The following is a 27,248-nucleotide window of genomic DNA, read 5'->3' on the forward strand; positions in this document are numbered from 1 at the left end:
GAATGAGGACAGATTTAAAATCAGAGGAAAACAGAAAAGTCTCTGTCTTTTTCTTAATTATTCTTTCACTGCAGTCAGTACTGCCCTTGGCATTGCTTATCATATGCAATAAGTAAGACACACTTATTTTGGATTTTACTGTCGTGGCATTGAGTATAGGTCTAGAAATTTTTATAAATATTGTTTGTATAGATTCTTCTAATTTCACAGTCATTTATTTGTTATTCTTAATCATTGTTACATATACTAAGCATTCAGTATATGTCAGCACTGTGCTAGGCACACTTGCATGAACTTGTCTTTGACCAAAGAGAAGCAAACCAAAGGAACTGATGGTAATAAGTAGACTAAAAAGCTCAAACTCCCACTCAGAATGTTGGGATTTGCTAGGGAATTTGATGTGAACCACGTGGTAACTGACCTCACACTTTTAAATTAGTGAGCATCAATCTTTCTCCTTGGAAATTCTTTTATTACATAAAATGTCAAACCTTGACAAAATAAATCTTACAACAAAATATTGAAAAAAATTAAGGGCTTAAGAGAGAATAGGTATTTGCATTCATTTTGACAAAAGCACACAGCAAGTATTTTCATTCTGTTCTGATTATTGTGGATCCACTGGGTAGAGAATTCCTTTGTATTCAACATTTTCTGTTGGTTTCACTCTTCGTGAGATATAAAATCTTAATGTAGATGGTGGTGGTGGTGGTGGTGGTGGTGGTGGGTGTTAAACATTTCTGGTTCTCACCAATATCTGGTTCTCCTCTTATTTTTGCACACATAGAAGACCACATTTCGTGGAACTTAGAGGTACCTGTGACTAGTTCTAGCTGTGGGTTGTAAACTGAAGTAGGATGCACTCTGGATCAAGGCACAAAAGGGTGCTGATGAGATACTTCTTGTCTCCTCTTCCTTCTGCTGTGGAGACATGACGAGGTGGTGTAACCTCCTTCAGCCTGGAACCACACGAGCAGAGAATCTCACTAACTTGTGATTAATATGTACTGGAACGAAAATAATAACACTTTGTGTTGATAATCCACTGGGATTTCAAGGGTAACAACTTATGAAAACATCAAGGAAAAAACATCAAATATCTGGAATAAAAATAAATGTTTTGCTGGCGAAATTTGCATCATAGGATGTTGGAGAGTCAACACCACATAGTGATTCTTCGTAGAATTCATCTACGTAATTTGAACTGTGACAAAATTTCTCCTTTATTAAAGAATGTGGAAGAGTGTTCATTCAGGCTTTCAAAAGTGAGAGATAAAGGGTGACCTTTCAATAAGAGGCTTTTAGGAACCTGCAAAATGAAGCATTTGTACCATGAAAGTCTGCAGGAATGATGACCACTTAGGTTTCTGAGAAAGAGGTGCAGAAGAGTGAACCACAAATGGAAGCAAACACAACCTGTCACAAGGAAGTCCCAAGGGAAAAATAACATTTTGGGGAAAAAGCTCTCATTAAGAGTATATTGAAAAGCTCCTATAGAGCTAATATGCCATTACACGAGGTGAAATAATCATCTTGAACTTAGACCTCATGGAACAAAACCCTTATGAGTAGAGACTATCATAAATATTCTAATTTTGAAAACTAGTGACATTTCTGAGCTCCCTAAAGGCCTGGGAGCAATGGTAGCATGGTAGGAACTAAGGAGGACTTGTTGATCTGTGAGGCTCTTTTAAATGTACTTTTAAAGCCGCTTTCTCCCTAATCTTAAACACTTGACCTTTCAGTCTGATACTCTTCAGTATTATTGGATTAGGTGATTAGTTATTAAATATACTGTCTCCAGTAAATAGGTAATTGTATAATGCAATGGCCTTCAGCTTTTCTAGGCCATGTTCCCATGGCATTTAGAGTTAGAAAACTGAGTCCTTTTAAAGTGGGAATGTTTAACTCTTTCTGTGGGTAGAAGAATGTCCTGGGATTTCCCGGGATCTCATATTCAAGATGACTGAATGAAGGATGGTCAAAATGTAGAGGATCTTGTTTTTGAGAGCTCTCGAACTCAAAGATCACAGAATTATTATTACATGTATGCCCACATAATAACAGTGACAACTACATAAACCAACATTTTCCTGTGACAAGTTGGGTGTGATGAACGTAATGGAGGTACTCACTAAGCTTCAGATGGGGTACTTGAGAAAAGTTGATAGTGCTCTTTTGCACCCAAAAGCACACAGGTGGAGAAATTTTAAATGTTGATTAGTTTTTTTCAAACGTTGTATGGCATGAAAGGGTGGGGATAGAGAGAGGAGGAAGAATAAGGCAGGGACAGGATCTAGCATGTTTTGGTCGCTTAATATGTGCCAAGCACCACACCAGGCATTTTTCATACACAGACTCATTTAATCATCCCCTAAATAGAAATAAAGTGAGTATTGTTAGTCCTCATTTTGCATTTTAAGAACCTGAGGCTCAGAAAATTTAACCTAATCCTAGATCAAACAGCCGGGGTAGTAGAATTGGAATTTGAACTTCCATCTGTTTGACTTCAAAGTCCTTGCTCTTTCCTGTATTTCACACTGTCTTCCTTTTATTAAATGTCTACTATGTGTAGATGTGGTGTTACTCATGTTATGGAATGAGGAAGATGGTCAGGGAAATCTCGGTATCAATTATGCATCTGATGTCTTTTTGAGTGCCTGCTGTGTTCCCAGCAGCACACTGTGAAGCATATAAAAGAAGCATTGAGACACAATTATAGGCCCTCAAATTAGAGGCTGAAATCTACTTGAGAAGGCAAAGCAACACATATAAAACAATTCCTCCAGTGAGTCCTATGAATGGTAAGTATTAAAGTTCACCAACGATGAGATAAGTGTGGTCTGGAGATGAGTACTAGAACCTGAGAGAATATGATCTTGTAATGCAGCCAAGGTTTGGATAGAAAGGGCACTTCAAGCAGAAAGGTTAGATGACATGAATCAAGGCATGCAGTTAGTGTTGCAGAAGGGAAACTGGCCTGGCTGGGGAGGAGGAGACAACAGCCGAGTGCCTTCCCTCTACATTGCTCTGGACCTCCAGAGCATCCTGTGCTCTGCTCTTATTGTTTGGACCACACTGAGGTGACTAGCCACATTTAATGCGTGCATGACCACTTTCCCCTGTGAGCTCCTTGAGAATAAGGACTACATTGTATTCATCTCTTTATTTCCAACACTTAAAGAAGTGCTGGGTGCCCTTTAGGGACTCAGTAAATACTGGTGAAATGGATAAATGGAAAGATGGATGCTGGATGGAAGGTTGAATAATAGGGGAAAATATCAGGGCTAGACTGACACTGAGGCAAGAAAAAAGTTGAACCAGATATATGATAGTTAAAAAGGTCTTGAATGAGTATGTAAACAAGATAAACATAGTATTTATGAATGGGTTGGAAGGGTGAGAGACTAGGAAAACTGAGGTAATAAGAGCATGGAGCAGTAAAAGTGAGAATGGGGAAAATGAAGAATTGGAAATCAGAGAGCAATGAGCAACGACAGACTCTGTTTCAAAATCTGGTGGAAGGGAGCAAGGAGAACAGGTATCCATAGGAAGAGATGTGGAATGCCAGGAAAAGGGTCTTGTTTTAGAGAATAATGAGCTACTTTTAGACAAGTCAAAGATTTAAAAAAAACCCTGAAATTCTTATGTTGCGTATTAAGTGAAAAGAGGGACATTCAGTGTGATATTTAGGAATATCTATGAAAAAAGGCTGGGAGCGTGGATGTGGCTGGCTGCATAGGTTCAAGCTTCTACCTGTGGGACGGCAGAGTCCAGATATGTCTGGGGGTGAATGATTGCCTCATAAACTCCCAGAAATTGTGGTTCTGCCTGGAAGCCACAGGCACAAAGATTTGAGGTATGAAATGATCCACTTGATTTAGTTCACCATGAGATCTCCTAAGGTCTAATATGTGATTTCAATCTCCGATTAATCAAATTAAGTTTTGACGCCTCCTGACTGATGGTTCCTGATTCACACACAAACACATTCGGATGCGCTGCCAGTGTGTCAGTTTTCTACCCTAGTTGACTCGACCTTCTTTCCCTACGTCAGTGGGGTAGGGGCAGGGAGGAAGACACAGGCGCGTGCGCACACACACGCACACGCGCGCACATGATGTTCTTACATCACCAGAGCATTCTGTGCCCTCAACATGCACCCAAAACAATGGTTAGTGTTCTTATCATAGCACATGTTCTTACAGACAAGGAATACAAACCACATACCACTCAACTCTCCCAACGTAATGAGCCAAGCCCAAACCATGACTCAGAACTCTAGACATTAGTTATTTCTCCAGGTCACAAAGGCAGTCTCTCTCTCTCTCTCTCTCTCTCTCTCTCTCTCTCTCTTAATTGAGAGATAATTGACACTTAACATTGTATCAACATTATGATTTTATGTTTGAATAATTATGAAATGATCACAATAAGTACAGTTAACATCCATCACCATACTTAGTTACAAAAAAATTATATTTGAGATGAGAACTTTCAGATCTACTCTCTTAGCAACTTTCAAATATGCAATACAGTATTACTAATTATATTCACCATGCCAAACCTTACGTCCCCAAGGGCAATCCTTTTTGAACTTGAAACAAACCCATATATAAACACTCTCCTCTCTACTAGCACTCCCAAATTTGGTGGGCAGAGAACTCTGTATTTCATAGGAGATGCTTGCAGATGTTGCATTAAGTTTCCAAAAATAAAAACAACAAACAGTGCCCCTCACAGTTATTTGTCATGATAGCTACAGGACCAAGAAGAAATACCTATCGTCCTGGGGGTACAGAATGCAGGAGGACAAGATGTTGCCCATTTTCATAACCATCATGGAGCACAGTTAGCTCAGAATCCTACAGAGTCTACTTGGCATATTTATAGAGCTCAGACTCACACCGGTGCATCAGGATGGTTTAAGGTTTGGGGAACAGGTTCCTCTACTGACAAATAGCATAATTAGGCATAATGTCTTAAGTGAACATATTAGCTGGGGCTTTTAACAGTGTGCAAGCCTCAGCTTCCGCAATAATAACCTAATCTTGTGTGGGAGCTGTCCCAGGCTGTACTTGAACGTAGGTACTGTTCGTCCACCCAGATAAAGCTCAGAATGGTTTTATTTATATCGTCCTTGTTAGTCATGCAGTCTGTGTGCAAGCACAACAACATTATTCTTATCTCCTCGGAAAGTTTAATTCATTAGCAATTAAAAACCGGTGCAAGAAAAGGACCAGGTATTGGGGAGAGGTGCATCCCAGCACAGCAAAGCCGGACAGAGAGATTTGTGGGGGTAGCTCTCAGAGATAACAGCACTAGGACGCCTGCCGAATTGTTTTTAATAAATAGTTTACCCATGTAAGGATGATCCCACTGTAATTAAATAAGATAATGTCGCCAGCAATCTCTTCAAAAGTACCCTGTTGAAACTTGCTGTCCTCAGGCTCTTGCCAGAGCCCATTCCTGCCTCCTTCTCCCTGTCTGGCTTGCTATTAGTGGAGGCTGCCTCTGGGCCAGGTTCGTGTTGTTGTGGCAGAGTGCTCAATTCCAGAGGGGGATGGCTGGTCCTAGCAGCTGCAGAGGGCCTCCCAGTTCTCTTTGGAACAGGGATGGACTTGACCGCGTTCTTTGTCCTCTTAAGGTCAAGAAACTTAAAAAACGCAGACCTGATGGCTCTATCAAAAAGTCATGTTCAATGCCAGGTATTAGTAACAGGGGAAGCTGTGGGGGTGGGGGTGGGGGTGGGGGTAAGAGTGGGTGTGGGTTGGGGGTAGGACAGGGAAGGGGTATGTGAGAACTCTATGTACTTTCTGCTGAGTGTTTTGTTAACCTAAAACAGGTCTAAAAAATAATATCTACTATTACAAATAAACAAAAAGCCATGGTTCTGGGGTGTGAGGGGCCAAGGTTTATTTGGAAAGGCTTTTTCTTCTTCTTCATAAGAGGCAGAACAGGACGAAGCTGAGATTTGGAGGGCTACACCCAGGACAGGGAATTAGAAATAAAAATGTTCCCTCCTCTGAGCTTTGGTGGCCTCCACTGGTAGGGTGGAAAGTGAAACTGTCCCAGCTGAGGGGGCCTCTGGTTTCAGTGCCACTTGAGTCTTGCCTGACCCTGTAGTAGACAAAACAGACACTTGTCTGTGTGGTGTTGCATGGGTGGACTTGTTCCTTGATTAAATATTTCACTTCTCAACTACTTAGCTTTCTTTATATAGGTCAGCCTCAGTGTTGGAGAAAGAATTTGTACTGAAACTCATAATCGGTTTAGAAGTAGGTTGGATCTAAGATAAATAAGGTTAATATAACAATAATACGTCTTAAGGCTGGAGGGGACATCAGTCATCACCGGGTGCAATACTTGTCCAGAACTAAGTGGTCCTGAAAGAGTTAAATAATAAAATCCCAGCCTGGCGGAAGTTTTAATCCCAGCTGCTGCCCCAGGGGGTGAGAGGAAGAGATATTTGATAGTCCAAAGCAGAAAGTAAATATAGAGTAAATTACTTCCATGTAATTGGGGAGATTATTTCAAGTAGATTGCGACTTGGAAATGGATTGCTTCTTTTCGAAACCCAGAGTACTTGTAAATCTCCCCTTGTGGTTTCAAGGTGGCACTTAGGGGAGGAGCCATTTCTGGCTTTCAAGGACAGCTACAACTAGTCTGTTTTGTGAAGTCAAAGCTAAACATCTTTGATACTTGCATTACTCAGATCTGTGCAGTAGTTCATTGGACCAGAAGTCTAGAGACGTAGAAATGTGGCCAACAGAAACACAACACCTTAAAAATCTGAACTGTGAACCCTTGTAGGCAGAAAACACTTTGCAATTAGTATAATCACTCTCATTCAAGGAAATGGTGAATTTGATTTGAAATGGTGTGGAAAAACGTGGGAGGGGATCCATGTGAGATACCTTATAGAATTATTATATTTTTTTTTCATAGAATGAGCCAATTTCTCCAGTAACTTCCATTCTTTGGTGCTAGTGCTCTCTTTTCAAGCCAGTATGAATATGTTCCAATCTGGTGTCTTTCTATTATTTGTCTCTTCTTCTTAAGTCTATAGCCTCTAGAACCAGAGAAGCCTCGTTGAGACTCATGACTGTCCCCACCTATTGCCTCTCTGACTTTGGGCAAATTGCCTGGTCTCTCGCTCAGCCTTTATTTTCTTATTTGTGAAATGGGGATAATAATAGTACTTGCTTCACAGGCAAAATGTTGTGAGAACTAAATGAGAAAATGCTTGTAAAGCACTTAGCACTCAGTTCTTTTTATAATTATGATGATAATCACCCATAATAAGTTATTTCTCACATGACATGATGTTTAGCCTACTCACCATTCTATTTTTCTTTAAAGCAGTTCAGTCTGTAGCATCCAGAACTGAACAAAATGCTCCAGATATGCCCTGATAGTACAAAGTATACTATCATCCCCTTTATTCTAGATTCTATATATCTATTGATGCAACCAATTAGAGTATTATATTTTTCTGCTTATGTTTTACCATTTTTTTTCAGGGGGAGGGATGGTTACCCCAATCAAACTGCTTAGTAAACTCTTTTCTCCTCTGCTATATTTCGGTATTTAGTTTTAGACCCTGGTGCAGAATCTTACATTTATGTTACCTTTTCAGTATTAGCTCTTCTTTCAATCCTATGTAATTCATTCATTCATTCATTCATTCATTCATTCATTCATTCATTCTAGAATCTTTCAAAAATATATTTATCATGGGTCAGGCCATGATAACAGTGTCAGTTATTTGCCATGTTCTAGTATTTTTAAATTCATCCGAGTTTTGGTAGAGCACAATTTCTACGTCTTTATTCAAATTGTGTAACATGTTGGACAATGCAAGGCTAAGGACGCAGACCTAAGGAATGTCTTGAGAAAATCTCCTCAAGGCTGACCGGCATCCTCAGGGCCTGTAGTTTAATCATTATGAAGTTATCTTGTTATAGTATTCTTTGGTACAAATTATTTTTCAACTTGGCCATCAGGAAATCTTGGGCCCTTGTCAAGATTCTTGTTCAAGTCAAAATGCACTTGATCTATCTAGTCACCTGTTTCAAAATTGCCACAAAAATAAGAAAATCTGATGTGATTTCTTATTTTGAGTGAAATTAGGCTGGCATGTTTTCTAAAGGGCTCAGAGGACATATTTTTGTAACCCAGTCTAGAATTTTGATGAATGTAAATAAAAACAGAACATAGTGCATAAAATATGACAAATAGCTATTTTAGATGCTGCTCCCCACCGCATGTAACACGGTGAGAACCTTAGTGAGAAGTTTGGGAAGTTTAGCGACTTAAAAAAAAGTCTACCATAGGGCACTACCTTTACCTTTATTGTGGATTTTACTTAGCTTTTTATATGTATTTTCCCCCTTCTGGTCTCTTTGTGGTCAGGGGTATGCTTTTACTCATCTCTTGTAATTCCCTTCACAGTACATGACTCGTCATAAGTGATTGTTAATTGCTTTTAAAAGTGATATACTTAAGGTTTATTTGTGAACCTAATGTCTAACCTATCAAGATTATAGAGAAAAAATACTACCCTCTTTCAGTCCAGGATATGGCAAATAGAGATGTCTTTAGGCCTTAGGGAATCCCTAGAAACTTTCAGAGAGGGTTAGGAAAGATGTCCCCTTAAGTTGCATGAAACTCTCAAATGATTAGCAAGAATCTAATGAATGAAAAGCAGTGAAATAGCTTTCTCAAAATATTGTGAAATTGGTGATCTCTTTTTCTCCTTTGTCATTACTAGGATTTTGAAATTGTAGGTGAAAATTGCATGTTCAAAAATCATTGTACCATCTGACCTTTGCAAAGATTTCCCTTTCCTTAAGTTTGTTCAGGGCAGGCAATTGCTTCTATGGACTTCTTGAAGGTAAATATTATTTCTTTGTATTTGTATCTCTAGTATCTAGCACAATACTTAGCAGAGAAGAGGACCTACATATGTGTTGGATGAACAAATAACATTTGTGAAAGTGCTTGGTAGACTGGGAAATCTTGCACCAATGAAAAGGGTGAGGATGACTGCTTATGATACTCAGAAACTGAAGCAGAACACTTGTCTTAATGTACTACACACACACATATACACTTTCCTTTTGAATAATGGTTCCATTTTTTTTTTTTTTTTTTAATGGGAAAGGTATGGGGACATTGGGTACTTTTAAAAATGTTAATCAAAATGTGTTTGCTCACTTTTTATTAGTGGTTGCTCCATTTGCTCTTCTGGCTTTTGACAAACATATGTTTGTATTTTGTATACTTAATATTACTATTCTTAGTTACCCGATACCTATCTATCTTACCCATATTTAGTCTGCCATACGGTCTTGACTTAGATTTTCCAACTGTTAGACGGTCACGCTTTTCAGGATACATTTTACAAATCAGTTTCTTTGAAAGCACTTGAACCAAAAGTCAAATGGCACGATGTAAACCAATAGTTTTTCAATGAATAAATGAAATGTCTCAGTAATGACAAATAAGGAATCTAACCTATTGACACCAATTTGGTTACACTGTATTGATTCCTACAAAAATATTACAAAAGAGAGTCCTCCATATACTCTACTGATCAGATTACAAGTATGTTTGTTAGTAAAGAGAAATTGTGTAGGATACAAGAGTTTGCCTTAAAGTGTCACCTGATATTAGCTGTCCCTCACTGATTCAAGTATCTTCCTGGATTCAGGTGGGTCAGGATGTGAGTGAAGAACCCACAGACTGCATGTGGTCCTGGGTACACAATGGATTGTGCATGATTTGGAAATGCAGCAAGTGCGTCCAGGATGTCACGGCAGGTGATAACCTGAAAATACTGGGCCTGCTGCTTACTCGGTGCCAGGGATGAGCAGGGTGTAAGAAGAGATCAAGATTCCACAGTTTCCCACAAATGTGTCAGCTTTTTATTTAGGACTTCAGAGTCTTTAGCGATACATTCCTGATTTGATTTTGGCTGTTTCACTTATTCTCATGTAAACTGGTAGCAGTGATCGTGGGTTGAGTGAGGTGGGTGAGGCCTCATAAACCCTGCTACATGTGCCAGGAGAAGTCCCCTGATAAACCAACGCAATTCTACATATTCTAGCTTCACACAGTTCAGCGGGGACTCAGCACTATCACTTTGCATAGCTCGCATACTTCTGGGCAGTTGGCAAATCCAAAATTCCTAGATGGAGGGGTTTATGGTGGCCATCTGGAAGTAGGGGGAGGATCAGGGGCCTTGTCTTAGGTTGCTTTGCCTAGAGAGCACATTTTTACTTAGCTTGAATGCTTACTTTGGCGTATTATGGAGGTGGGCAGATGGAGATAACAGACAGCGGTGCTAAAGAGACCCCAAGTCACCCTTGGGTACTACCCGTGGAACCCAGGTTTGGTAAACACTGCAAAACCTCCATACTGTTGTATGAAGCACGAGATGCTTTTTTTGAGGGTCTGAATTCACTCTCCTGGAAAGTGTTTTTCAATGGGTTGCCTACTGATCCAGAATATCCGGGGGTGGTGGTGGTGCTGCTGGGAGGGGTAGGGTTACCAGGGAGGGAGACTCTGCGTTTTTAATACACACTTTAGGTAGAGCTTAATGCATAGTAAAGTTTGAAACTAGTGTCTATGAAAAGAACCTCAAGACCACTTACCTTTCTGGTGTATGGAATTTCTTCACTTTTTCATACTCTTCATCTTATAGATAGTTTTTATTTATTTCTATCTCCTTGCAGCCTTTTGAAATATGAATGTCTTTCCTCGTTTATTTTCCCCATTGGGACTAGGAAGTCTGCATCTTTCCAAATGAGTTGGATTGTCAAAGAGTGTCCCTTAAAACCATCTAGGGAGATCACTTTTGTTTATAGAACACATTATGGGAAATTGCCTTGGGCAAGGAGGAAAACATAATGGTGATAATATTAATACCATTTATTTAAATAATGTGCTACAATTCACAGTTAAATAGAATTAAACGGTATGGTTAAATTCATAGTTAAATTACATGATCTCATCAAATTTCACAACTTGCTATCAGGACAGATAATATTCCTATTTTACAGATGAGGAAATTGAGGTTCAGAGAAGATAAGGACATATCTGACTAGTGTACAGAAGAATTGGCCCACAGTTGTCTTCAACATTTAAATTCTCTGTTTGTTCCTTGACTCCACGCATCAAATTAAGAAGGTGGGGGTTTTAAATCTGAAAATTGGTCATCTCAACATTCAAACGTAAAGTTAAAAGGTTTATGTTAGTGTCACTGAATTAGGGGTCAATCTCAAAATTTACTTGGGAAAATTTTTAAGTTATACACTTCTTTTACAGAGACCAGATGGCCTCTGGATTGACGTTTGTGCACATACCTCATAAGTCGTTGCTTAGAGCAGATTTGTTGATGTCAAATCTCCTGGGTTCTGACCTTTCTGATTCCTTTGGAAAAAATCTTCATTGAAACATTGAAATTGTCATAGACATCCACCTGTTGAATAATTTTCTCTTGGGAAAAACCATTCTAATTTAGTCTAGCTCAATTCTTACCTGTCAGCTTTACCGTAGGCCTCAACATTTTTGAAATGGCTCACTTCCCTACCTCATTTGCCGTTATCTTAGTCCAAGGAGGATATGGATCTAAGAAGTCCAATCATTTTTCTCATATCCTATTATGTTACATTTATAGATGCATCTATACATATGCCTTTTAGATTTCCTACTGCTTTATTTTGATCATCTTAATTTAATCCTTATGAGCTCATGTTCCTTAATTAAAGCCATCAAATTAAAGAAGGAAAAGGGACCTGGGAACCCCATACTAGATTTCTTTAAAGGCAGGCCCAATGAGCAGCCATCTAGCTCTGCTGTGCCCTTCCTGTGATGAGGACATGTTGTCAGGGGTTGCAGCCCATAATAACTAGACCCCTCTCATTGTCATATAATTCTTCCTCTATGTTGGGTTGAAACTTTCAACCTTTGGTCCTTTTCTGATCTCTTAAGAAACCCAGATATCTTGTACCTTGTTTTCATGTGAGAGTTTTTCAAATACGTAAGCCAGTCATTGTGTAGATCTAGAGTTACAGAATTTGGAGTCATTATGGGCTAAATTGTATTGCCATGAAATTCATGTTTTGACGTACTAGCCCCTCAATACTTCAGAATGTGACTGTATTTGGAGACAGAGTCTTTAAAGATGTAATAAATTAAAATGAGGTTATTAATGTAGACCCTACTCCAATACGGCTGATATCCTTACAAGAAGAGGGAATTAGGACACAAAGACACACAGAGGGAAGACCATGTGAAGACATGGGGAGAAGATGGTCATCTACAAGCTAGAGAGGCCCCAGAAAATCAATACTGCCAACATCTTGTCTTGGATTTCTAGCCTTCAGAACTGTGAGAAAACAAATGTCAGTTTAAGCTACCCAGTCTGTGGTACTTTGTTATGGCAGCCCAAGCAGACTAACATGGGAGAGAAATGTAGGTGGGGTTAGAGCCAAGCAGATATGTGAGATCACTTAGGCAAAGATACAGGGGGAGAGAGTAAGAGAACAATGAGATAAAAACCTTTATAGAGTAGGCAAAGGGAGGAGGGCATGGTAGCCTTACTTAGCAAAGGATCAAGAGAGACTGAGTGAAAGAAGACAAGGGAAGAAATAATTCTATGCTCCTTTTATTTTGGGTTCTAAATTCCTTAACTTGTGTTCATTTTTGTCACACTTGTCTTCGGCATTTAAATTCTGTTTGTTCCTTGACTCCATGCATCAAATTAAGAACGTGGGGGTTTTAAGTCTGAAAATTGGTCATCTCAACATTCAAAGTAGAGTTAAAAGGTGTATGTAAGTGTCATTGAATTAGGGGTCAATCTCAGAATTTAGCTGGGAAATTTTTCAAGTGACACATTTCTTTTACAGAGTCTATGAAATTCAATTTCAGTATAGATTTGTAGTGGGATACTAAAACATATTTTTAAAATAAACAAGCAAGCAAATAAACAAACAAAAAGACAAAACTCGATGTAACTCCCCAGGTGCTTTTGATATGCACACTGATTGAGATACACTAATCCAGATGAGAATAAAAATGATTTTTTTCGCTACATGACTGGAAATGATGCCAGATAATTATAGATTTCAAACTTCATGGAAAAGTGTAAATTTCACCTATATGGGAGAATGTTTTGTGAACCCAGGAAGCACAGCTGAAGTTTCCTATTCTAATTACATTATTACTTTTAATAATAACATTGAAAATGATAGGTAGGCTTTTGGGATGTTTGTTTTCTTCCTCCCAGCAATGGCTTCCCTCGGCCAGCAGGCACTGTTCTTTTCCCATATTTCAGGATCTCAGTCTGAAACGAGCTGTAAAAGCTTACAACAGTCAATCATATTGACCATCACATTATTCTTTGTGACTTGGGAGAATACCCCTGTTTTCTCAAATGCTCTATCTGCTGAGAATTAGGAACCATTTCTATGTAATAAAGAACTATCGCTCACTGGGAAGTATACTCTTCCTTATGGTGGAAGAAAACTTATGACATTGAACTTGATAAAAGCCATCATTTTCACAAGCTCAAATAAAACAAGTCATCTCCGTTTCCCCTCCCTCCTCTATAGGTGCAAGTATGTGGGAAAGACCAAACTGTAAAGATGGCATCATAGACTTCAGGATGAAACAAATCAGGACTAACCAGCGTAATGAAATTCTGTATAAAAACAATGAATTGTGCAACTTTAACTTAGATATTCTAAAGAAACTCTATCATGCCCTTTATTCATTTCTGGAAATATTTCTAACCACAGCTCTATTCTTTGTGGGTGGAGGGGGTCACGGGGAGGCAATAGTTCCTTGAGAATAACCAGAACAGCCAGACTCTGTTAATGTAGTTCAGGTATTCAGGTATCAGGTATTAGGTTAATTAGAACTAATTAGTATTAGGTTCTGAGTAGGTAGGGAGTGCTATTATACACTGTGCCTAAAAGATCACAATGGGAAAGTGTGTGTGACGGGGGTGTGGGGGGTGTGGAGGGAAGTATCCTGTTTTGAAATTTACCAGGTCTCCATGATGAGTACTGACTTGACTGGTTCATCTGCCTTAGGGATCCTGAGGATACACTCCCCTGCCCCAAAGTATGTTTTATCCAGGTGTCACGGTGTCTGACATTCTACCTCTAAAGATGAATTCCTTTGTCTTTTTCTTCCTTCCCTTAAAATAGGAATTCTCTTGGTTTGTGCAAAACACAAAATTAATTCACATAGCCAAATACACCAAGGTAGTTATCTGCCTTGTCTCTCACTGGCTGAAAGGGACTAGCAAAGCTGGAGGAAACTTGAAGTTCATCAGTAGAGTGACAGGGAGGTTTGCTAAGGAGGGCATGAGAAAGCACAGAGAGAAGAGGGGAGGGCCAGTGGGCACACATTTTGCCCATGTGGGAATTTTGAATGGGGTTGACTCTGCTCACTCAGTACCACTTCAAAACAAAACAAAACAAAACAAAACAAAACAAAACAAAACAAAACAAAACAAAACAAACAACACATCTTTGAGAGTTGCTTTAATCTATTGCACTATTTCAATAGTTGAACTGGCCAAGATTTATAAATCTAGAGTCGAGAAGGGTGACAAGTTTTGCAACTAGAGTGTGAGTGGTAAATCAGGGCATTTATTTGGGCACTGAGGCCAGATCATTTGTGTTTGAGGAGCACCTTTGAAAACTCAGATGCAGAGGGCAGGACATGGTGTCTGTCTTTTATACCATTTCCACCCTTTTGAGGTATGTCGGAGAACTTGAATTATGGAACATTAAAAGATCATTTTGTTTCCACATTCAATTTTCTTCTTTTCACTTAGAAAAAAACTTTTAGGCCCAAGACCATTTAAGGTGGTCCTGGTTCCTCCATGGTTCATTCACTGGCCTCTCATTTCTTCTGGACTTTCATTTCAATGGAAAATGATTCTGGTGACCTCACTGTAGGGAGGCAGGAGCCTCTGGCATGTTATCAGATTGCCAGGCTGTTCTACGTAAGCAGGGCTCTTTGCTTTGGTGTAAGAAGATAATGCCATGTGTAGGTCAACACTCAAGCGTTTTGGCAAACTTGTTAAGGGCGTGGGGAGCCCTAACCACTACTATGGGCGGGGAGATGGGGATGTCCCTTGCAAGTCACCTTCAGAATTTGGCTCTGATTAAATGAAGCTATGCAGGTGGAGTCCTGCTTTGTAAAAAGGAGTCACATCCTAAGGAGGTGCTGGCGTTTCTTCCTCATGCTCCTTCTGAGGACGCGCAGAAAGGTATTCTGGCCAAATCAGCCAGTTTTGGGTTTTCCAAGTAACTTTGGTTGTAGACACCTGACTCTGTGAGTGAGTGGGAGGCTATTTTCTCTGACTGTGTTTGCATCTTGGCTTTCATGTGACTACATGCACATTCAGCCCACGGATTTCTGTTATCTAATCAGGTGCATCAGTCCATGGTGGAGAGGAGAGGGGAGGAACGCCCCTCTGACTCAGATTTTGCACAAACAAAACTCAGCCTTGTTAGCAAAGACAGGGAAGAGCACCCACAACTCAGTCCAGATCTTTCCCCACAATCTGTGGGGCAGTGCAAATGGGTGAGTTTTTGTGGCAAGATAAGCAACTCCACTGTGGTATGCTAATAAAATTAAAATGTCAATTTTTACACATGACCTTCAAGGCTCTTACGCTCTTGCTTTCTTAGGATTCAGTACAGACTGCATTTTCTTTAGTCCGTTACCAACAGCTTGGAAATTCAGTTAGAGGACATAACCCAAATGTTCTCCAAATGTTGCTTCCAAATGGGCATCTTGAAAACTGCTGATTTAAGGCGTGCAACCTTTCTGCACTGAGAGAGGGCTGTCGCTCTGCTCACCCAACTGCAGGGGAATTACCAGAAGATTAAAACCACCAATGATAAAGATAGCGCCAGGGAGCACACTTTAATTTGTTGATAACTAAAGCACAAGAGGCCTTTGTACAGGCTTCTTGAAGCCTCACTATTGTGTATTGCACATTCAACCCCTGCTTGTGTGCTGACACAAACAAATAAACGCGATCATAACGGTTGAAATGTAGTTAGAAACACAATTGAGAACATCTGTATTGTAAGCAGAAATAAATTAGAAATACTGGAGTGTTTTGTAGCTGTGAAAACGAAGGAATAAAAAAATAACCCACAGTACCTGGATTAAGCGGTTATAAATAATGTATAAAGCAAAAATCTCATTACCCCCTGTGTAAAACGGCCCCCCCAATGAAATATATTTTATGAATGTAGTAACACTGTAATAACCAAAGCATTTGTTTTTACCCACAAACTTTCCATTTCATAACTGTGAGATTGTTTGGATTTACAAGTTTGGGACCAAACATCCCCGAGTTTACTGGTTTTGGTCTCTTCCTGGTGACCTTCAGCTCTGGGACTCAGCACAGTTCCACACTCCACTATTTATCAGAATGTTGCTTTGCACACGAGAAAGCTTCCCCCAGATACAGCTACAGAAAAAAACAAAACAAAACAAAAACAAACACACAAACAAAAACAGGCGAACACAGATCCCTGTAGCCCTGGAGGAAAAGGCCTTGAAACTCTTGCATTGTTGAAGCCATGAGGCAGAAGGGAGGAGCACTACCTGCGCATGTCAGCAACACCTGGTGTGGCTCCCGGAGTGCAGACTGCTAGAGATAGAATTGATCATGGTGCTGATGTTAACATAAGTGACATCTGCCAGATTAGTGAGCTTTATCCAACTGAGCTATGGGGCCATTACAGGGGTGGCCAGAATTTTCCCAGGGACACCATCCTTAGCAGAGCCAGGAACCAGAAGGAACGAGAGTGTCTGCATACCCACTCACTGTTGCAGCCCTTCCCTCATCCGTTTCTTGGTTTTCTCTCTCTCTTTTTTTTTTTTTTTCTGGTCATAAACCCATAATCAGTCTCTGGAAAATCATGGAAGGCAGCAGCATGCCAAAGGGTCAAACATGATTCTAGAGTCCTGTTATTTATGAAAACCAGTTCTCCTGGGTCATGCAAGGTGAACATTGTATCTTTAAGATATACTAGGGCAAGAAGTAAAGCACAGAGAGCTGGCTCAATACAATTTTTTAATATAATAGGAGCCACCCTAAGCCTAATTGTCTCCTACCTCAAATACCTAATGATTCCTTCTGAGCTTTTAATTAATGAATTAGCATATATCCTATCTGGCTCTCCTAACGTCCTTGGACTGGTTCCTAAGTGAACCACAGATACACACACAGACAACTGCCCGAATTCTAGCCCAATGCCTGATCAGGTGCTGCTCTTACTTGCATGACTTGTGACCCTGTTCTATTTCCGCCTGGCCCCAATGGGACAGCAGTGTGGTTAAGCAGCTACGCAGAATGACCCCATTAGATTTCCTTCCAGGAGGAAGTCACATGTGGACTCATTTTTGGAGGCGTAGTCAGAAACTCGTAATTTCTCTTTATTTTGGTATACAGCTATGGCACAGTGGCACAAAGTTACCAGATTATGACTCAGAAAATTGCTGTTAAGTCCACTTCTCTCCTCACTACCTGAGTGACATTGGATCAGTCCATTTTTGAGCGTCAGTTATCTGGAAAGTGGGGATAATATTACCTTATATTATTCCCTTGGTGGGACCTAAATAAGGTAATGCGAAGAAAGGGGCATTATATAGTTTAAAGTATTATTGAATGGTGTGGTGTTATCGTTTGCCTTAGTCCATTTAGGCTGCTATAACAAAATACAGACAGGGTAGCTTACAAACAACAAAAACTTATTTCTTATAATTCTGGAGGCTGGAAGACCTGGGTGCCAGCATGGTTTGGGTGAAGGCTGTCTTTGGGGACACAGATTTCTCACATTCTGTCTGTGTCCTAACATGACAGAAGTGAAGGAAAGATCTCTCTGGAGCCTCTTTATTTTTTATATTTAAAGATTTTTATTAAAAAATATGCCTAACATAGAACATTTTATCAGTTTCAAGTGTATATCATAGTTATTCAGCATTCATATACCTAAAGAAGTTATCACCATAATAAGTTTAGCTACCATCTGACACTATATCATGCAATCACAATATAATTGACTATATTTCCTATGCTGTGCATTATATCCCGGTAACTTATTTGTTTTATACCTGGAAATTTGGACCACTTATTGCTCTTCACCTTCCCCCCTTAAAAATTTTTTTCAATTACAGTTGACATGCAATATTATTTTGTACTAATTTCAGTTGTACAACATAGTGGTTAGACATCTGTATAATTTAAGAAGTGCTCTCTGACTACTCTGGTATCCACCTGGCACTATATATAGTTATTACCATATCATTGACTGTATTCCCTATGCTTTACTTTACATCCACATGACTATTTTATAACTACCGATTTGTATTTCTTAATCCCTTCACCGTTTCACCCTGTCACCCTACTCCCCTCCCATCTATCACCCCCATAAATCTAGTACCCATCTGACACCACACATAGTTATTATAACATTATTGACTATATTGCTTATGCTATACCGTACATCCCCATGACTATGTAAAACCAATTTGTACTTAATCCCTTCCACTTTTCACCCGGCTCTGTAACCCCTCCTCCCATCTGGCAACCATAAAAATGTTCTCTGTATCATTAGTTTGTCTGTTTTATTTATTTATTTTGCTCTTTAAATTCCACATATAAGTGAAATCATATTGCTTCTGTCTTTTACTGTCTGACATACTCCACTCAGCACAATACTCTCCAGGTACATCCTTGCCACTGTAGATGGTAAGAACCCCTTCCCTTCTGTGGCTGAGCAATATTTGATTGTATATATGTACCACCTCTTTATCCATTCATCCATCAACAGGCATCCAGGTTGCCTCTACATCTTGGCCATTGTAAACAATACAATGAACATATGGATGCACCTGTCCCTTCAGAGTAGCATTTGGGTTTCTTCAGATAAATACCTTGGAGTGGGATTAATGGATCCTTTACTGTGTCTTCTTATAGCCTTTGTTTTAAAGTCTACTTTGTCTGGTATAAGTATTGCCACCACAGCTTTTTTGTTGTTGTTACATCAAATTTAGTACCATCTGACACTTTGAAATAGCTATTTTTATCCCTTTACTTCTCTATCTGTGTGTGTCTTCTAATATGAAGTGAGTCTCTTGTAGGCGGCATATGTAAAGGTTTTGTTTTCTTATCCATTCAGAACTCATATGTCTTTTGATTGGAATATTTAATCCATTTTCAATGAAAATAATTGCTGATAGAATGTAGCTATTATTATTCATAATTTTGATTTTTTTTTTCTTTCCCTCTTAAAGAAGTTCCTGTAACATTCCTTGTAATACTGGTTTGGTGGCGATGAACTCCTTTAGGTTTTTCTTGTCTGGGAAGCTCTTTATCTATCCTTTGATTCTAAACGATAGCCTTGCTAAGTAGAGTATTTTTGGTTGTAGGTCCTTGTTTTTCATCACTTTAAATATTTTGTGCCAATTCCTTCTGGCCTACAAAGTTTCTGTTGAGAAATCAGCTGACAATCTTATGTGAGCTCCATTATAAGTGACTAGTTGCCTTTCTCTTGCTGCTTTTAGAATTCTCTCTCTGTCTTTAACCTTTGCTATTCTAATTATAATGTGTCTCGGTGTGGGCGCTGTTTGGGTTCATCTTGTTTGGGACTCTCTGTGCTTCCTGGACTTGCATGCTATTTCCTCCACCTGGTTTGGAAAGTCTTCAGTCATTATCTCTTCACATAGTTCTCAATCCCTTGCTTTCTTTCTTCTCCTTCTGGTACCCCTATTATGTGAATGTTGTTACACTTGATGTTGTCCCAGAGATCTCTTAAACTATTCTCATTTTATTGGATTTTTTTTTTCTGTGCTAAATGGGTGTTTTCTGCTACCTTGTCTTCCAAACCGCTGATTTGATCCTCTGCTTTGTCTAGTCTGCTGGTGATTCCTTCAAGTATATTCTTCATTTCAGTTATTGTATTCTTCACTTCTGACTAGTTCTTTTTTATTGTTTCTATGACCTTTTTAATGCTTGCTATCTCATTGTTGAAGTTCTCATTAAGTTCCTTGAGCATTCTTATAAGCAGTGTTTTTAACTCTGTCTCTGGTAGCCTGCTTGCCTCTATTTGCTTTAGTTCTTTTTCTGGAATTTTCTCCTGTTCTTTCTTTTGGGATGTATTTCTTTGTTTCCTTATTTTGGCTGCCTCTCTGTGTTTGTTTCTCTGTATTAGGTAGATCTGCAACATCTTCCCGTCTTGGCTGGGTGGTCTTATGTAGTAGGTGCCCTATGGGGACCTCACACAGTCTCCCTGGTCTCCTGCTCTGGGTGCTCCAGGACTGTCCCTTGTGTGGGTTGTGTGTGCCCTCCTGTTATATTTGATCCTTGGTTGCTACTGGCACATCAGTGTGTGGGATTGACCCTGAGGCTGACTGGCTGTGGGAGTTGGCTATCCACAGCTTATGGGTTGCTACGAGAGAGATTTACCCCACTGAGCAAGATCTGCCCCAGTGAGCTCTGGTGGCTGTTGAGTCCACGCTTTTGGTGTGCCACATTTGGGGCTAATTGGATGGTGGTCTGTTGTGGTCCGAAGCCAACTTCCAAGGATATTGGTTCTGGGGCCTGTTGGAAGGAGCTCCGGTGCAGGCCCAGGTTAGCCACTGCTTGTGACAGGCTGGGGACTACCTGGTTGGAGCTACAAAGTGATCCACAGTGGTTGCTGCCTGTGCTTAACCTGGAGGCATGTGGGAGAGGCCTTGCTGTGAACCAAGGATGGCAGCCACCAATAACAGGTCTGGGGTAGCTCCACAAAAAATCAGCACACTATGAGGGCTGCTGCCAGCTGCTGGCTCCCTTAAGGTTCAGCTGCTGATAAAGTCTAGTGCAGTACAGAGTTGGGTGAGGTGGGGTCTCAATGAGTCACCAGGGTGGAGCAAGTAGAGCTCACCAGACAATTCAGGTTCAGATTTGGCCATGGACATGGGGGGAGGGATCAGCAACACAGGATGCTTGCTGTCTGCATGGAGAAGGACCCCATACAGGGAAATTGGCTGCAATCACTCCAGTCCTTGCCCTGAAATCGCACAACTCAGTCTTTCCCCTTATGTCACCAATGCCCCCTAAGTCACTGTCCCTCCACTGGAGCCCAGGTTGAGTGCCGGCTAGTGAGTGAGTCTGTGTGTGGACGCTTTAAGAGAATGCCTGGGTTTCCAGCCTTCCATCTCACCCAAATATTCAGATATGGCTCTTTTTCACAGCCATATTTTGTGGGGGTTCCTCTTCCCAGCACTGGTGCTCTAGGCTGGGGAGCCTGGTGTGGGGCTGGAGTCCCTTGCTTCTCCATGGGGGCATCTTTGTGGCTGAGATATTCCTCCTGAATTTCAACCACCACAATGAGGTTTGGGGCCAGCCCATTTTGTGTCTTTGCCTCTCTTACCAGTGTCAATGTGGCTTTTCTTCTTTATATCTTTAGTTATGAAAGTTCTGTTCAGCTAGACTTCATGTGGTTCTCTCGGTTGATTGTTCTGTAATTTAGTTGTAATTTTGATTTGTTCATGGGATGAGGCAAGCACAACGTTTATCTACTCTGCCATTTTGGGTCTCTCTGGAACCTCTTTTATTAGGACACTAGATCCATTCATGGGGTCCCCACCTTATGACCCATTCACCTCCCAAGGAGCATCTCCTGATACCATCACCTTAATGATTAATATTTTAATGTATAAAATTTTGGGGGAAAATCAAGCATTCAGACCATAGAATCATTATTAAAAGGAAATATCTATCCTACATATGTTATTATATGGTTTGAGGCTCAATTAAAAAACATGTGAAGAGGGCTTTTAAAAGTGTAAAGAGCTAAGCAATGCAAAGTGCATTACGATACTGTGAATGTAATGGCCATGTCAGCTGGATTACCTGTGATCACGGGTTCCATGTACACATTTGCCAGAGCAGCTCAGTCTGCTAGACCAAAGAGAGGGTGCAGTGGCTGGAGATACTAGATTTTGTATTATCTTTATTCCAATTTTTTAATTGTGAACACCTCAATTAATTGTATTTAGATCTTTCTCACTTCTTTTACTTCTTATATGAAGAAATAATAGTCACCTCCTGATATTGTCCTTGGGAAACATAATTAAAATGGATTCTGAAAATATCTTTTAAGGACAAAGTTATGTGAGGGACATAAATTATGTGTGAACTCCTTCAACAATAAATAGGCACATCTCACATATCCCTAGTATCTCGAGCTGATAATATAACAAGAGCCTATTGAATCAGGACAAGGTGATGGTTCTGCTCGTGTGACAATCTAGGTCTCAGAGTCTGGTATGCAGGCAGGGTGTAGAGAGCAGATTGCATTTTCAGGAGAAAGGTTAAGCTTGAACTTTTTGGGCAGGAGGTGGTTAGGTGGATTTTTTTTTTTAAGTCCTTGAATTTACCTGATGAGTTTTGTGTCCTTGTGATGGTTGTTGCCCTCCAGATTATGAATAAATTTAGCAGCACAAAAGAGGTCATTTAAAAATTTCTCCCTCAGCTGCTCCATTTCCTCTGGTTCTTCTTCCAGCTTTCTCCTCTTCTTCACTAATTTGGCCACCTTTGAGGTTGGCTTCCTGATCTTTGTGAGTTTAAGATAAGTGGTATGTGGTTTTAGCAATGTTTGGAAACTTTTATGGAAGAATTGTAGAAAAATGGAGGTTTCCAGAAAACTCTTAATCGAAGTTAATAGATCCATTTTATTGTTTATTTATTTATGACGTTAAAACATTTTATTTTGAATTAATTTTAGACTTACAAGAGGTTGCAAAAATACTATGAAATGTTCCTATATTCCTCACTCTGCTTTCACTTATGTTAACATCTCTCATCACCATGTTATAATTATCAAGAATAGGAAATAAGCACTCATATAATGTTAATAACTAAACTACAGATTTCATTAGAAATTCACTCATTTTCCTGTAAGTATCATTTTTCAGTTCTAAGATCCTATGCAGTACTCCCATATTGCATTTTGCCTCCAATCTGTGACAGTTCCTCTTTCCTTGTCCTTCATGATTTTGGCACTTTTTGAAGAGTAGTGATTAGTAATTTTGTAGAATGTCCTTTAATTTAGGTTTGTCTAATATTTCCTCGTGATTGCATTATGCAGTTAGATTATGCAGTTTTGGCAATAATGTCACAGAAATGATACCTTTTAAGCACATCATATCAAATGATTCATGATGTCAATATGTCTTATTACTGATGATATTTACCTTCATCACTTGGTTAGGCTGGTGTCTGCTGGTTTCTCCACTATAAAGGTACTACCCTGTTTCCCTGAAAATAAGACCTAGCCAGACCATCAGCTCTAATGCATCTTTTGGAGCAAAAATTAATATAAAGACCCAGTATGTATATTATGTTATATTATATTATATTATATTATATTATATTATATTATATTATATTATATTATATTATATTATATTATTATATTATATTATTATATTATATTAATTATATTATATTATAATAAAACCAGGTTTTATATTAATTTTTGCTCCAAAAGACGCAGTAGAGCTGATGGTCCAGCTAGGTCTTATTTTCAGGGAAACAGTATCTTTCCCTTTGTGTTGATAAGTATTTTGAGGGCAGTATTTTTAGTTTATCTTTGAATTTCTTTTCTATAATGGAGCAGAACCCTGTGTACTTTATTGTATCTTAGTTCTTAAACAAAGAATTGCATACTTTAGATAATCTTTGGGGCTTTACCATTTTTTGCCTGATATGCATTGTGGTTTTCCTCATTCCTGATTTTTTCATATAGTTGCATAGTACTTCATTGTGTGGCTAAGAGGTCAGATATTTAAGTTTACGAACTCATCCTAGAAAAAGTGTTACATCCTCATTGCTGAATATCACTACAGTCACCTTTGAAGTACTCCCATTGGGAAGTTATGCACCAACACCAGAGCCTAGTCCACCCTTCAAAGCAATTTTGGAACTCTTTTTCTGGAATGGCCATCAGAGCTGTCATCGTATCACACTTTATGTCCTGAATGTCATCAAAATGTCTTCCTTTCAGTATTTACTTTATCTTTGGGTAAAGAAAAAAGTCATTGGGGGCCAGATCAGGTTAGTAAGGAGGGAGTTCCAATACAGTTGTTTACTGGCTGAAAACTCTCTTACAGACAGGGCAGTGTGAGCTGGTGCATTGTCGTGATGCACGAGCCATGAATTGTTGGCAAAAAGTTTAGGTCATCTAACTTTTTCATGCAACCTTTTCAGCACTTCCAAATAGTAAACTTGCTTAACTGCTTGTCTAGTTGGTACAAATTCATAATGAATAAGCCTTCTGATATCAAAAAAGGTTAGCAACATCGTTGCAACAAGCTTGGGAACTTTATTGTCGGACCTCGTATAGCAGTTTATTCAAACACTTTCCCACATATGTGTTTTTAAGTTGTTTCCAGTATTTTATAATTACAAACAATGCAGCAATGAATAAGTTTGTACATATGTAATTTTGTGTTATTGGAGATATATCCCTAGAAGTGGGATTGATAGGTCAAAAACAAAATACATAAGCAATTTTGTTAGATATTGCCAACTATCTCTCCGGAAAGGCTATACCAATTTGTATTCCCACCAGGAATGTACAAAAGTGGCTGTTTCCTCATAGCTTCACCAGAGTTTTACTAATAGAATGTATTGTCATATTTTTAAATTTTTGCCAATTTGATAAGTAAGAAATAGATTTCTTTAATTATAAATGAGTTTGAGCATTTTTTCCACATGTTCAGGGCCATTTTTATCTTTTTTTAAAAAGTTGCTTATGTCTGTCCCTCATTTTTGTATCAGGATTTTGGTCCTTTGTCCCTCAGTTTTTAAGATTGCTTTATATATGAGGCATATTAGCCATTTTTCTCTGGTATATGTTAAGATATTTTCTCTCCATTTGTCAGTTGTCCTTGTTTATGGTGTTTAATTTTAATTTTTATTATCATGCAACACTTTTAATTTGTATGCAGTCAAATTGATCAATTTTTAAAAATTGTCTAGATTTTAATCATAGTTACAAAGACTTTTCTTATAAAAGTTAAAGGATAATTTAGTCATGTTTTCGTATGCACTGTGTGGTTTCAGTTTAGATCTCCTGAAGTTTATTCCACTGTATGATGTGAGACATGGATCTAATTTTATCTTTTTCCAAATGACTACCTAGTTGTTCCAGAACTATTTATTAAAAAGTTCATCTTTACCCCGGTGATTTAAGATACCACCTTTGTCACATACTGAATGTCCATATATATTTGGGTTTAATTCTGGACTATTCTATTCCACTAGTCTATTTGTCTATTTATCTAACTATGTTCCAGCTCCACACTATTTTAATATTCACAGCTTTATAGAATGTTCTAATTTCTGGTAAGATTAGTCACCACACACTTTTATTTTAATGTTTTTCTATCTATTCTTGCTTTTTTTTTTTTTCTCATGTGAACTTTAGTATCAAGTTGTCCGGAACATAGCTACTTAGTATTTTACTAAAATTGTATTACATTTATAAATTAACTTAGGGAGAACTGGTATTTTTATAGTGGTGTAATCTTAGCTAGGAACAGGGGATGTGTTTCCATCTTTTTATTCAGGCTTTTATTAGTGTCCTTTAGGAGTGTTTTAAATTTTTTTCTTGTATATTTTTATACACTTTTTGTTAAAGTTTTTCATAAGTGTTTTACTATATTTTGATGTTGTTGCAAATGGGGTTTTCTCTATCATTATGTCTATTGTATGAAGGCTATTAATTTTTTTTTTTTTTTTTAAGATTTTATTGGGGAAGGGGAACAGGACTTTATTGGGGACAGTGCGTACTTCCAGGATTTTTTCCCAAGTCAAGTTGTTGTCCTTTCAATCTTAGTTGTGGAGGGTGCCATTCAGCTTCAAGTTCTTATCCTTTCAGTCTTAGCTGTGGAGGGCGCAGCTCAGCTCCAGGTCCAGTTGCCATTGCTAGTTGCAGGGGGCGCAGCCCACCATCTATTGCGGGAGTCGAGGAATCGAACTGGCAACCTTGTGGTTGAGAGCCCACTGACCCATGCGGGAATCCAACTGGCAGCCTTCGGAGTTAGGAGCTTGGAGCTTCAACCGCCTGAGCCACTGGGCCACCCCAAGGCTGTTAATTTTTATATGTTAATTTTTCATTTATTTTTCTAAATTAAATTTATTTGGGGTGACAATGGTTAGTAAAATTACATAGGTTTCAAGTGTACAATTCTATACTACCTCAGCTATATATCACATTGTGCGCTCACCACCCAGAGTCAGTTCCCTTCCATCACCATATATTTGACCCTTTTACCCTCTTCTACCCTCGTCTTTCCCCCCTTACCTCCTGGTAACCACTAAACTGTTGTCTGTGTCTATGAGGTTTTGTTTCTTTATTTGTCTTGCTCCTTTGTTGCTTTCAGTTTTATATTCCACATATGATTGAAGTTATATGGTTATCAACTTTTTCTATCTGACTTATTTCGCTTAGCATAATTATCTCAAGATCCATCCATGTTGTCACGAATGATAGTCTTTCATCTTTTCTTATGGCAGAGTAGCATTCCATTGTATATCCTGCTACTTCAATAAATTCTTTTATTGTTTGAGTTAGTCTTGTTATTGATTCTCTGTGGTTTCCCAGGTATATTATCAGATCATTTGCAAATATAGTTTTCCTTTGTCTTTAATCATTCTCATGTCTCTAATTGATTTCTCTTGTATAACTGCATTGGCTAATACCTCTAGTAATAGCAGGGATAGTGGACATTTGTGTCTTTTTCCTCATCTTAGTGGAAATGGCTCTAGTGTTTCCCTATTAAATAAAATACTGGCTTTAGATTACTTATCATGTTGAGAAAGTATACATCAATTCCAATACACTAGTTTTACCAAGAACGTGTGTTAAATTTTGTCAAATGTTTTTCTCAGTGTCTATAGAGATAGTCCTATGATTTTTTCCCCCATTTAGTCTTATTATGGGCAGTAGGCTAAATAAAGCCCATCATGTCCTAATCCTCAGAATCTAAATGCTGTGTTATAGGATTAAGTTTTGGCAGATGTAATGAAATTAATAATTTTCAGGTAAGGAAATTATCCTGGATTTTGAAGTCAGCACTAAATGCCATCACAAATGTGGTTATAAGAGAGAGTTAGAGTGAGATTAGATACATACATAGCGGAGAAAACA

General features: G+C 38.9%; 1 long non-coding RNA gene across 1 annotated transcript in view; it reads left to right on the plus strand.

Annotated features, from left to right (window-relative positions):
* Nucleotides 1–5,498: 5,498 nt before the first annotated feature.
* LOC141572386 (uncharacterized) overlaps nucleotides 5,499–27,248 on the plus strand; it is a 123,982-nt gene continuing 102,232 nt past the window's right edge. The window contains exon 1 of the long non-coding RNA XR_012497749.1: nucleotides 5,499–5,708. This is a non-coding gene — a long non-coding RNA (uncharacterized LOC141572386). The remainder of the gene's footprint in view (nucleotides 5,709–27,248) is intronic.

The sequence above is a fragment of the Rhinolophus sinicus genome, linkage group LG06 (assembly GCF_036562045.2).
Source record: "Rhinolophus sinicus isolate RSC01 linkage group LG06, ASM3656204v1, whole genome shotgun sequence".
Classification (NCBI taxonomy): domain Eukaryota; kingdom Metazoa; phylum Chordata; class Mammalia; order Chiroptera; family Rhinolophidae; genus Rhinolophus; species Rhinolophus sinicus.